Raw genomic sequence first — 13,475 nt, 5'->3', positions numbered from 1 at the left:
CGGCTCTGTTTACAAGAAACTCGTTTACAGTACAAGTTCAACATCGCAGAAAGTGAAAAATGGATAAAGAAGTTGTGGTATTTACTTACAAAGCAATATCACTCAGCAATGAAATCTGTGTCATCAGGCCCTTAGCATCACAATGAGTGGATTCAGGTATGATGATTCTAACTGAAATAAGTCACACAGAAAAAGAAACATCATAAGATATCAGTAATACACGGAATGTAAACTTGGCTACACAGGAACTGAATTACAGAACAGAACAGGGTCTCAAATTTAGAAAACCAACTTATGCTTGCTTAAGGGGAAAGGTGAGTTGGGGTGCTGCATAAAACCAGAGATTGAAATGAGCACAGATAAAGTTCCTTAAGCCAAATATGGAATAGACAAGAGCTACTCCTTGCTCAACGAAATGGACTCAACACCCCATATTAAACGCCTAAGAATGTACCTGACTAGTAAGTATCTTAAAACCTATGGATTGCTATGTCTCCGAAAGAGAATCAAGCATGTGTACATGGGCATAAATGCAGCAGTGATAGGATTGGAGGGGTTCGTGAGCAAATGAAGACCCTTTGAAGTCATATTGCATGGTACCCATTCCACGGGTCTCAACTCTCCAGGTTTAAGGTATTGTTCCTTCAGCTAAAACATGCATGTGGAACCTAGATTATGATCAACCATGTGATCGGGAGACGTGTTCAAATATGTCTCAGTTTTCGTACCCTGGTACTCGGGTTCAACATTCCAGACGCTTTACTAACACTCTCCCCACTTGGAGAGTCAGTCCCTTTAACCTCCTGTTTGGCCCAGTTTGCAATTTCTGTGGAAGATGAACAGGAATAGCGAAAACCAATGAGAGACTAGCTGGAGGTGTCTGGATGGGCAAATTTAACTCTCATTTCCCACCAGGAAGAGGAATTAAGCAAAGGCTCAGCGTGCCGTGCCGGAACCAGATTAGGGCCTGTAGACATCCTGCGGTGTTGCGGCCAGGTCACAAGAAAGCGAGTTGAAGAAAGGAGCTCAGGGGCACTGTAATTCACAAACCTGCAGAGTTATAAATGACAGCTATCGTCCAAAAATAGACTGAAGTAAGGCTGCCAAGAGGACTTGAAAGCGGGGCAGAATTGCAGGAAACCGATTTCAGGAGGTAGACTGGAATTGCATTGAAGGCATAGGAAAAGAGGCAGAACGTCCACAATGATGCACTTGGCCAAAAAGGGCGTATGCGTTTTTTCCTGAATATATTCAGGAAAAAACGCATACGCCCTTTTTGGCCAACCAAGCAAACTTGCAAAGGAAATCTGCACTACAATGAAGTCTCACTTCTCCCCGGTCAAAAGGGCCATCTGAAAAAAGTGTAAACTCCAGAAAGGCAGGACAGGCCATGGAGAACTGGGAGCCTTGTTATGCTGATGGGCGGGATGTAAATTGCCAACAACCACTGGGGAGAAGTGTATGGTGTTTCCTGAAACATCTAAAAAACAAAGCATCAGAGCCTAGGGCACTTCCACTTATGGTCCTATAGCTTAGGGAAATTAAAATCAAAAAGACACAGCCACCCCAAAGTTTGGGACACCTCCGTTTACAAGAACCTCGTTTACCGTACAAGTTCAATATCACAGAAAGTGAAAAATGGATAAAGAACTTGTGGTACTTACGTACAATGCAGTATCACTCAGCAATGAAATCTATGTCATCAGGCCCGTAGCAGCATAATGAGTGGATTCAGGTATGATGATTCTAACTGAAATAAGTCACACAGAAAAAGAAACATCATAAGATATCAGTAATACACGGAATGTAAACTTGGCTACACAGGAACTGCATTCCAAAACAGAACAGGGTCTCAAATTTAGAAAACCAACTTATGCTTGCTTAAGGGGAAAGGTGAGTTGGGGTGCTGCATAAAACCAGATATTGAAATGAGCACAGATAAAGTTCCTTAAGCCAAATATGGAATAGACAAGAGCTACTCCTTGCTCAACGAAATGGACTCAAAACCCCATATTAAACGCCTAAGAATGTACCTGACTAGTAAGTATCTTAAAACCTATGGATTGCTATGTCTCCGAAAGAGAATCAAGCATGTGTACAGGGGCAAAAACGCAGCAGTGATAGGATTGGAGAGGTTCGGTGAGCAAATGAAGACCCTTTTAAGTCATATTGCATGGTACCCATTACACGGGTCTTAACTCTCCAGGTTTAAGGTATTCTTCCTTCAGCTAAAACATGCATGTGGAACCCAGAGTATGATCAACCATGTGAACGGGAGACGTGTTCAAATATGTCTCAGTTTTCCTCCCCTGGTACTCGGGTGCAACATTCCAGACGCTTTACTAACACTCTCCCCACTTGGAGAGTCAGTCCCTTTAACCTCCTGTTTGGCCCAGTTTGCAATTTCTGCGGAAGATGAACAGGAATAGCGAGAACCAATGAGAGACTACCTGGAGGTGTCTGGACGGGCAAATTTAACTCTCATTTCCCACCAGGAAGAGGAATTAACCAAAGGCTCAGCGTGCCGTGCCGGAACCAGATTAGGGCCTGAAGCCATCCTGCGGTGTTGCGGCCAGGTCACAAGAAAGCGAGTTGAAGAAAGGAGCTCAGGGGCACTGTAATTCACAAACCTGCAGAGTTATAAATGACAGCTATCGTCCAAAAATAGACTGAAGTAAGGCTGCCAAGAGGACTTGAAAGCGGGGCAGAATTGCAGGAAACCGATTTCAGGAGGTAGACTGGAATTGCATTGAAAGCATAGGAAAAGAGGCAGAACGTCCACAATGATGCACTTGGCCAAAAAGGGCGTATGCGTTTTTTCCTGAATATATTCAGGAAAAAACGCATACGCCCTTTTTGGCCAACCAAGCAAGCTTGCAAAGGAAATCTGCACTACAATGAAGTCTCACTTCCCCCCGGTCAAAAGGGCCATCTGAAAAAAGTGTAAAATCCAGAAAGGCAGGACAGGCCATGGAGAACTGGGAGCCTTGTTATGCTGATGGGCGGGATGTAAATTGCCAACAACCACTCGGGAGAAGTGTATGGTGTTTCCTGAAACATCTAAAAAACAAAGCAACAGAACCTAGGGCACTTCCACTTATGGTCCTATAGCTTAGGGAAATTAAAATGAAAAAGACACAGCCACCCCAAAGTTTGGAACGGCTCTGTTTACAAGAACCTCGTTTACAGTACAAGTTCAACATCGCAGAAAGTGAAAAATGGATAAAGAAGTTGTGGTATTTACTTACAAAGCAATATCACTCAGCAATGAAATCTGTGTCATCAGGCCCTTAGCAGCACAATGAGTGGATTCAGGTATGATGATTCTAACTGAAATAAGTCACACAGAAAAAGAAACATCATAAGATATCAGTAATACACGGAATGTAAACTTGGCTACACAGGAACTGCATTCCAAAACAGAACAGGGTCTCAAATTTAGAAAACCAACTTATGCTTGCTTAAGGGGAAAGGTGAGTTGGGGTGCTGCATAAAACCAGAGATTGAAATGAGCACAGATAAAGTTCCTTAAGCCAAATATGGAATAGACAAGAGCTACTCCTTGCTCAACGAAATGGACTCAAAACCCCATATTAAACGCCTAAGAATGTACCTGACTAGTAAGTATCTTAAAACCTATGGATTGCTATGTCTCCAAAAGAGAATGAAGCGTGTGTACAGGGGCATAAATGCAGCAGTGATAGGATTGGGGAGGTTCGGTGAGCAAATGAAGACCCTTTGAAGTCATATTGCATGGTACCCATTACACGGGTCTCAACTCTCCAGGTTTAAGGTATTCTTCCTTCAGCTAAAACATGCATGTGGAACCCAGAGTATGATCAACCATGTGAACGGGAGACGTGTTCAAATATGTCTCAGTTTTCCTCCCCTGGTACTTGGGTGCAACATTCCAGACGCTTTACTAACACTCTCCCGACTTGGAGAGTCAGTCCCTTTAACCTCCTGTTTGGCCCAGTTTGCAATTTCTGCGGAAGATGAACAGGAATAGCGAGAACCAATGAGAGGCTAGCTGGAGGTGTCTGGACGGGCAAATTCAACTCTCATTTCCCACCAGGAAGAGGAATTAACCAAAGGCTCAGCATGCCGGGCCGAAACCAGATTAGGGCCTGAAGCCATCCTGCGGTGTTGCGGCCAGGTCACAAGAAAGCGAGTTGAAGAAAGGAACTCAGGGGCACTGTAATTCACAAACCTGCAGAGTTATAAATGACAGCTATCGTCCAAAAATAGACTGAAGTAAGGCTGCCAAGAGGACTTGAAAGCGGGGCAGAATTGCAGGAAACCGATTTCAGGAGGTAGACTGGAATTGCATTGAAAGCATAGGAAAAGAGGCAGAACGTCCACAATGATGCACTTGGCCAAAAAGGGCGTATGCGTTTTTTCCTGAATATATTCAGGAAAAAACGCATACGCCCTTTTTGGCCAACCAAGCAAGCTTGCAAAGGAAATCTGCACTACAATGAAGTCTCACTTCCCCCCGGTCAAAAGGGCCATCTGAAAAAAGTGTAAAATCCAGAAAGGCAGGACAGGCCATGGAGAACTGGGAGCCTTGTTATGCTGATGGGCGGGATGTAAATTGCCAAGAACCACTTGGGAGAAGTGTATGGTGTTTCCTGAAACAACTAAAAAACAAAGCAACAGAACCTAGGGCACTTCCACTTATGGTCCTATAGCTTAGGGAAATTAAAATGAAAAAGACACAGCCACCCCAAAGTTTGGAACAGCTCTGTTTACAAGAACCTCGTTTACAGTACAAGTTCAACATCGCAGAAAGTGAAAAATGGATAAAGAAGTTGTGGTATTTACTTACAAAGCAATATCACTCAGCAATGAAATCTGTGTCATCAGGCCCTTAGCAGCACAATGAGTGGATTCAGGTATGATGATTCTAAGTGAAATAAGTCACACAGAAAAAGAAACATCATAAGATATCACTAATACACGGAATGTAAACTTGGCTACACAGGAACTGCATTCCAAAACAGAACAGGGTCTCAAATTTAGAAAACCAACTTATGCTTGCTTAAGGGGAAAGGTGAGTTGGGGTGCTGCATAAAACCAGAGATTGAAATGAGCACAGATAAATTTCCTTAAGCCAAATATGGAATAGACAAGAGCTACTCCTTGCTCAACGAAATGGACTCAAAACCCCATATTAAACGCCTAAGAATGTACCTGACAAGTAAGTGTCTTAAAACCTATGGATTGCTATGTCTCCAAAAGAGAATCAAGCGTGTGTACAGGGGCATAAACGCAGCAGTGATAGGATTGGAGAGGTTCGGTGAGCAAATGAAGACCCTTTGAAGTCATATTGCATGGTACCCATTACACGGGTCTCAACTCTCCAGGTTTAAGGTATTCTTCCTTCAGCTAAAACATGCATGTGGAACCCAGAGTATGATCAACCATGTGAACGGCAGACGTGTTCAAATATGTCTCAGTTTTCCTCCCCTGGTACTCGGGTGCAACATTCCAGACGCTTTACTAACACTCTCCCGACTTGGAGAGTCAGTCCCTTTAACCTCCTGTTTGGCCCAGTTTGCAATTTCTGTGGAAGATGAACAGGAATAGCGAGAACCAATGAAAGAATAGCTGGAGGTGTCTGGACGGGCAAATTTAACTCTCATTTCCCACCAGGAAGAGGAATTAACCAAAGGCTCAGCGTGCCGTGCCAGAACCAGATTAGGGCCTGAAGACATCCTGCGGTGTTGCGGCCAGGCCACAAGAAAGCGAGTTGAAGAAAGGAGCTCAGGGGCACTGTAATTCACAAACATGCAGAGTTATAAATGACAGCTATCGTCCAAAAATAGACTGAAGTAAGGCTGCCAAGAGGACTTGAAAGCGGGGCAGAATTGCAGGAAACCGATTTCAGGAGGTAGACTGGAATTGCATTGAAAGCATAGGAAAAGAGGCAGAACGTCCACAATGATGCACTTGGCCAAAAAGGGCGTATGCGTTTTTTCCTGAATATATTCAGGAAAAAACGCATACGCCCTTTTTGGCCAACCAAGCAAACTTGCAAAGGAAATCTGCACTACAATGAAGTCTCACTTCCCCCTGGTCAAAAGGGCCATCTGAAAAAAGTGTAAAATCCAGAAAGGCAGGACAGGCCATGGAGAACTGGGAGTCTTGTTATGCTGATGGGCGGGATGTAAATTGCCAACAGACACTCAGGAGAAGTGTATGGTGTTTCCTGAAACATCTAAAAAACAAAGCAACAGAGCCGAGGGCACTTGCGCTTATGGTCCTATAGCTTAGGGAAATTAAAATCAAAAAGACACAGCCACCCCAAAGTTTGGGACGCCTCCGTTTACAAGAACCTCGTTTACCGTACAAGTTCAATATCACAGAAAGTGAAAAATGGATAAAGAACTTGTGGTACTTACGTACAATGCAGTATCACTCAGCAATGAAATCTATGTCATCATGCCCGTAGCAGCATAATGAGTGGATTCAGGTACGATGATTCTAACTGAAATAAGTCACACAGAAAAAGAAACATCATAAGATATCACTAATACACGGAATGTAAACTTGGCTACACATGAACTGCATTCCAAAACAGAACAGGGTCTCAAATTTAGAAAACCAACTTATGCTTGCTTAAGGTGAAAGGTGAGTTGGGGTGCTGCATAAAACCAGAGATTGAAATGAGCACAGATAAAGTTCCTTAAGCCAAATATGGAATACAAAAGAGCTACTCCTTGCTCAACGAAATGGACTCAACACCCCATATTAAACGCCAAAGAATGTACCTGACTAGTAAGTATCTTAAAACCTATGGATTGCTATGTCTCCGAAAGAGAATCAAGCATGTGTACAGGGGCATAAACGCAGCAGTGATAGGATTGGAGAGGTTCGTGAGCAAATGAAGACCCTTTGAAGTCATATTGCATGGAACCCATTCCACGGTTTTCAACTACCCAGGTTTAAGGTATTCTTCCTTCATCTAAAACATGCATGTGGAACCTAGAGTATGATCAACCATGTGATCGGGAGACGTGTTCAAATATGTCTCAGTTTTCGTACCCTGGTACTCGGGTGCAACATTCCAGACGCTTTACTAACACTCTCCCCACTTGGAGAGTCAGTCCCTTTAACTTCCTGTTTGGCCCAGTTTGCAATTTCTGTGGAAGATGAACAGGAATAGCGAGAACCAATGAAAGACTAGCTTGAGGTGTCTGGATGGGCAAATATAACTCTCATTTCCCACCAGGAAGAGGAATTAACCAAAGGCTCAGCGTGCCGTGCCAGAACCAGATTAGGGCCTGAAGACATCCTGCGGTGTTGCGGCCAGGTCACAAGAAAGCGAGTTGAAGAAAGGAGCTCAGGGGCACTGTAATTCACAAACCTGCAGAGTTATAAATGACAGCTATTGTCCAAAAATAGACTGAAGTAAGGCTGCCAAGAGGACTTGAAAGCGGGGCAGAATTGCAGGAAACCGATTTCAGGAGGTAGACTGGAATTGCATTGAAAGCATAGGAAAAGAGGCAGAACGTCCACAATGATGCACTTGGCCAAAAAGGGCGTATGCGTTTTTTCCTGAATATATTCAGGAAAAAACGCATACGCCCTTTTTGGCCAACCAAGCAAGCTTGCAAAGGAAATCTGCACTACAATGAAGTCTCACTTCCCCCCGGTCAAAAGGGCCATCTGAAAAAAGGGTAAAATCCAGAAAGGCAGGACAGGCCATGGAGAACTGGGAGCCTTGTTATGCTGATGGGCGGGATGTAAATTGCCAACAACCACTCGGGAGAAGTGTATGGTGTTTCCTGAAACATCTAAAAAACAAAGCAACAGAACCTAGGGCACTTCCACTTATGGTCCTATAGCTTAGGGAAATTAAAATCAAAAAGACACAGCCACCCCAAAGTTTGGAACGGCTCTGTTTACAAGAACCTCGTTTACAGTACAAGTTCAACATCGCAGAAAGTGAAAAATGGATAAAGAAGTTGTGGTATTTACTTACAAAGCAATATCACTCAGCAATGAAATCTGTGTCATCAGGCCCTTAGCAGCACAATGAGTGGATTCAGGTATGATGATTCTAACTGAAATAAGTCACACAGAAAAAGAAACATCATAAGATATCAGTAATACACGGAATGTAAACTTGGCTACACAGGAACTGCATTCCAAAACAGAACAGGGTCTCAAATTTAGAAAACCAACTTATGCTTGCTTAAGGGGAAAGGTGAGTTGGGGTGCTGCATAAAACCAGAGATTGAAATGAGCACAGATAAAGTTCCTTAAGCCAAATATGGAATAGACAAGAGCTACTCCTTGCTCAACGAAATGGACTCAAAACCCCATATTAAACGCCTAAGAATGTACCTGACTAGTAAGTATCTTAAAACCTATGGATTGCTATGTCTCCGAAAGAGAATCAAGCGTGTGTACAGGGGCATAAATGCAGCAGTGATAGGATTGGGGAGGTTCGGTGAGCAAATGAAGACCCTTTGAAGTCATATTGCATGGTACCCATTACACGGGTCTCAACTCTCCAGGTTTAAGGTATTCTTCCTTCAGCTAAAACATGCATGTGGAACCCAGAGTATGATCAACCATGTGAACGGGAGACGTGTTCAAATATGTCTCAGTTTTCCTCCCCTGGTACTTGGGTGCAACATTCCAGACGCTTTACTAACACTCTCCCGACTTGGAGAGTCAGTCCCTTTAACCTCCTGTTTGGCCCAGTTTGCAATTTCTGCGGAAGATGAACAGGAATAGCGAGAACCAATGAGAGGCTAGCTGGAGGTGTCTGGACGGGCAAATTCAACTCTCATTTCCCACCAGGAAGAGGAATTAACCAAAGGCTCAGCATGCCGGGCCGAAACCAGATTAGGGCCTGAAGCCATCCTGCGGTGTTGCGGCCAGGTCACAAGAAAGCGAGTTGAAGAAAGGAACTCAGGGGCACTGTAATTCACAAACCTGCAGAGTTATAAATGACAGCTATCGTCCAAAAATAGACTGAAGTAAGGCTGCCAAGAGGACTTGAAAGCGGGGCAGAATTGCAGGAAACCGATTTCAGGAGGTAGACTGGAATTGCATTGAAAGCATAGGAAAAGAGGCAGAACGTCCACAATGATGCACTTGGCCAAAAAGGGCGTATGCGTTTTTTCCTGAATATATTCAGGAAAAAACGCATACGCCCTTTTTGGCCAACCAAGCAAGCTTGCAAAGGAAATCTGCACTACAATGAAGTCTCACTTCCCCCCGGTCAAAAGGGCCATCTGAAAAAAGTGTAAAATCCAGAAAGGCAGGACAGGCCATGGAGAACTGGGAGCCTTGTTATGCATATGGGCGGGATGTAAATTGCCAACAACCACTCGGGAGAAGTGTATGGTGTTTCCTGAAACATCTAAAACACAAAGCAACAGAGCCTAGGGCACTGCCACTTATGGTCCTATAGCTTAGGGAAATTAAAATCAAAAAGACACAGCCACCCCAAAGTTTGGGACGCCTCTGTTTACAAGAACCTCGTTTACAGTACAAGTTCAACATCGCAGAAAGTGAAAAATGGATAAAGAAGCTGTGGTATTTACTTACAAAGCAATATCACTCAGCAATGAAATCTATGTCATCAGGCCCTTAGCAGAACAATGAGTGGATTCAGGTATGATGATTCTAACTGAAATAAGTCACACAGAAAAAGAAACATCATAAGATATCAGTAATACACGGAATGTAAACTTGGCTACACAGGAACTGAATTACAGAACAGAACAGTGTCTCAAATTTAGAAAACCAACTTATGCTTGCTTATGGGTAAAGGCGAGGTGGGGTGCTGCATAAAACCAGAGATTGAAATGAGCACAGATAAAGTTCCTTAAGCCAAATATGGAATAGACAAGAGCTACTCCTTGCTCAACGAAATGGACTCAACACCGCATATTAAACGCCTAAGAATGTACCTGACTAGTAAGTATCTTAAAACCTATGGATTGCTATGTCTCCGAAAGAGAATCAAGCATGTGTACATGGGCATAAATGCAGCAGTGATAGGATTGGAGGGGTTCGTGAGCAAATGAAGACCCTTTGAAGTCATATTGCATGGTACCCATTCCACGGGTCTCAACTCTCCAGGTTTAAGGTATTGTTCCTTCAGCTAAAACATGCATGTGGAACCCAGAGTATGATCAACCATGTGATCGGGAGACGTGTTCAAATATGTCTCAGTTTTCGTACCCTGGTACTCGGGTTCAACATTCCAGACGCTTTACTAACACTCTCCCGACTTGGAGAGTCAGTCCCTTTAACCTCCTGTTTGGCCCAGTTTGCAATTTCTGTGGAAGATGAACAGGAATAGCGAGAACCAATGAGAGACTAGCTGGAGGTGTCTGGATGGGCAAATTTAACTCTCATTTCCCACCAGGAAGAGGAATTAACCAAAGGCTCAGCGTGCCGTGCCGGAACCAGATTAGGGCCTGTAGACATCCTGCGGTGTTGCGGCCAGGTCACAAGAAAGCGAGTTGAAGAAAGGAGCTCAGGGGCACTGTAATTCACAAACCTGCAGAGTTATAAATGACAGCTATCGTCCAAAAATAGACTAAAGTAAGGCTGCCAAGAGGACTTGAAAGCGGGGCAGAATTGCAGGAAACCGATATCAGGAGGTAGACTGGAATTGCATTGAAGGCATAGGAAAAGAGGCAGAACGTCCACAATGATGCACTTGGCCAAAAAGGGCGTATGCGTTTTTTCCTGAATATATTCAGGAAAAAACGCATACGCCCTTTTTGGCCAACCAAGCAAACTTGCAAAGGAAATCTGCACTACAATGAAGTCTCACTTCCCCCCGGTCAAAAGGGCCATCTGAAAAAAGTGTAAAATCCAGAAAGGCAGGACAGGCCATGGAGAACTGGGAGCCTTGTTATGCTGATGGGCGGGATGTAAATTGCCAACAGACACTCAGGAGAAGTGTATGGTGTTTCCTGAAACATCTAAAAAACAAAGCAACAGAGCCGAGGGCACTTGCGCTTATGGTCCTATAGCTTAGGGAAATTAAAATCAAAAAGACACAGCCACCCCAAAGTTTGGGACGCCTCCGTTTACAAGAACCTCGTTTACCGTACAAGTTCAATATCACAGAAAGTGAAAAATGGATAAAGAACTTGTGGTACTTACGTACAATGCAGTATCACTCAGCAATGAAATCTATGTCATCAGGCCCGTAGCAGCATAATGAGTGGATTCAGGTACGATGATTCTAACTGAAATAAGTCACACAGAAAAAGAAACATCATAAGATATCACTAATACACGGAATGTAAACTTGGCTACACAGGAACTGCATTCCAAAACAGAACAGGGTCTCAAATTTAGAAAACCAACTTATGCTTGCTTAAGGTGAAAGGTGAGTTGGGGTGCTGCATAAAACCAGAGATTGAAATGAGCACAGATAAAGTTCCTTAAGCCAAATATGGAATACACAAGAGCTACTCCTTGCTCAACGAAATGGACACAAAACCCCATATTAAACGCCTAAGAATGCACCTGACTAGTAAGTATCTTAAAACCTATGGATTGCTATGTCTCCGAAAGAGAATCAAGCATGTGTACAGGGGCATTAACGCAGCAGTGATAGGATTGGAGAGGTTCGTGAGCAAATGAAGACCCTTTGAAGTCATATTGCATGGTACCCATTCCACGGGTTTCAACTACCCAGGTTTAAGGTATTCTTCCTTCATCTAAAACATGCATGTGGAACCTAGAATATGATCAACCATGTGATCGGGAGACGTGTTCAAATATGTCTCAGTTTTCGTACCCTGGTACTCGGGTGCAACATTCCAGACGCTTTACTAACACTCTCCCCACTTGGAGAGTCAGTCCCTTTAACTTCCTGTTTGGCCCAGTTTGCAATTTCTGTGGAAGATGAACAGGAATAGCGAGAACCAATGAAAGACTAGCTGGAGGTGTCTGAATGGGCAAATATAACTCTCATTTCCCACCAGGAAGAGGAATTAACCAAAGGCTCAGCGTGCCGTGCCAGAACCAGATTAGGGTCTGAAGACATCCTGCGGTGTTGCGGCCAGGTCACAAGAAAGCGAGTTGAAGAAAGGAGCTCAGGGGCACTGTAATTCACAAACCTGCAGAGTTATAAATGACAGCTATCGTCCAAAAATAGACTGAAGTAAGGCTGCCAAGAGGACTTGAAAGCGGGGCAGAATTGCAGGAAACCGATTTCAGGAGGTAGACTGGAATTGCATTGAAAGCATAGGAAAAGAGGCAGAACGTCCACAATGATGCACTTGGCCAAAAAGGGCGTATGCGTTTTTTCCTGAATATATTCAGGAAAAAACGCATACGCCCTTTTTGGCCAACCAAGCAAGCTTGCAAAGGAAATCTGCACTACAATGAAGTCTCACTTCCCCCCGGTCAAAAGGGCCATCTGAAAAAAGTGTAAAATCCAGAAAGGCAGGACAGGCCATGGAGAACTGGGAGCCTTGTTATGCTGATGGGCGGGATGTAAATTGCCAACAACCACTTGGGAGAAGTGTATGGTGTTTCCTGAAACATCTAAAAAACAAAGCAACAGAACCTAGGGTACTTCCACTTATGGTCCTATAGCTTAGGGAAATTAAAATGAAAAAGACACAGCCACCCCAAAGTTTGGAACGGCTCTGTTTACAAGAAACTCGTTTACAGTACAAGTTCAACATCGCAGAAAGTGAAAAATGGATAAAGAAGTTGTGGTATTTACTTACAAAGCAATATCACTCAGCAATGAAATCTGTGTCATCAGGCCCTTAGCATCACAATGAGTGGATTCAGGTATGATGATTCTAACTGAAATAAGTCACACAGAAAAAGAAACATCATAAGATATCAGTAATACACGGAATGTAAACTTGGCTACACAGGAACTGAATTACAGAACAGAACAGGGTCTCAAATTTAGAAAACCAACTTATGCTTGCTTAAGGGGAAAGGTGAGTTGGGGTGCTGCATAAAACCAGAGATTGAAATGAGCACAGATAAAGTTCCTTAAGCCAAATATGGAATAGACAAGAGCTACTCCTTGCTCAACGAAATGGACTCAACACCCCATATTAAACGCCTAAGAATGTACCTGACTAGTAAGTATCTTAAAACCTATGGATTGCTATGTCTCCGAAAGAGAATCAAGCATGTGTACTTGGGCATAAATGCAGCAGTGATAGGATTGGAGGGGTTCGTGAGCAAATGAAGACCCTTTGAAGTCATATTGCATGGTACCCATTCCACGGGTCTCAACTCTCCAGGTTTAAGGTATTGTTCCTTCAGCTAAAACATGCATGTGGAACCTAGATTATGATCAACCATGTGATCGGGAGACGTGTTCAAATATGTCTCAGTTTTCGTACCCTGGTACTCGGGTTCAACATTCCAGACGCTTTACTAACACTCTCCCCACTTGGAGAGTCAGTCCCTTTAACCTCCTGTTTGGCCCAGTTTGCAATTTCTGTGGAAGATGA

The 13,475-nt window shown here is 43.6% G+C and overlaps 1 long non-coding RNA gene across 46 annotated transcripts in view; it reads right to left on the bottom strand.

Moving 5' to 3' along the window:
* Window positions 1-13,475, bottom strand: part of LOC307181352 — a 1,649,813-nt gene that overhangs the window by 1,523,430 nt on the left and 112,908 nt on the right. For 2 of the 46 annotated variants that reach the window (XR_013826507.1, XR_013826500.1), the window contains exon 2: window positions 9,568-9,649. The exons of the other annotated variants lie outside the window; for them this stretch is intronic. This is a non-coding gene — a long non-coding RNA (uncharacterized lncRNA). The remainder of the gene's footprint in view (window positions 1-9,567; window positions 9,650-13,475) is intronic. 46 annotated transcript variants of the gene reach the window in all.

This window comes from Stenella coeruleoalba (genome assembly GCF_951394435.1).
Source record: "Stenella coeruleoalba genome assembly, contig: scaffold_48, whole genome shotgun sequence".
NCBI classification, from domain to species: Eukaryota; Metazoa; Chordata; class Mammalia; order Artiodactyla; family Delphinidae; genus Stenella; species Stenella coeruleoalba.
Note: the sequence above shows the minus strand (reverse complement) of the source record. Positions and strands in the feature narration are given on the sequence as shown.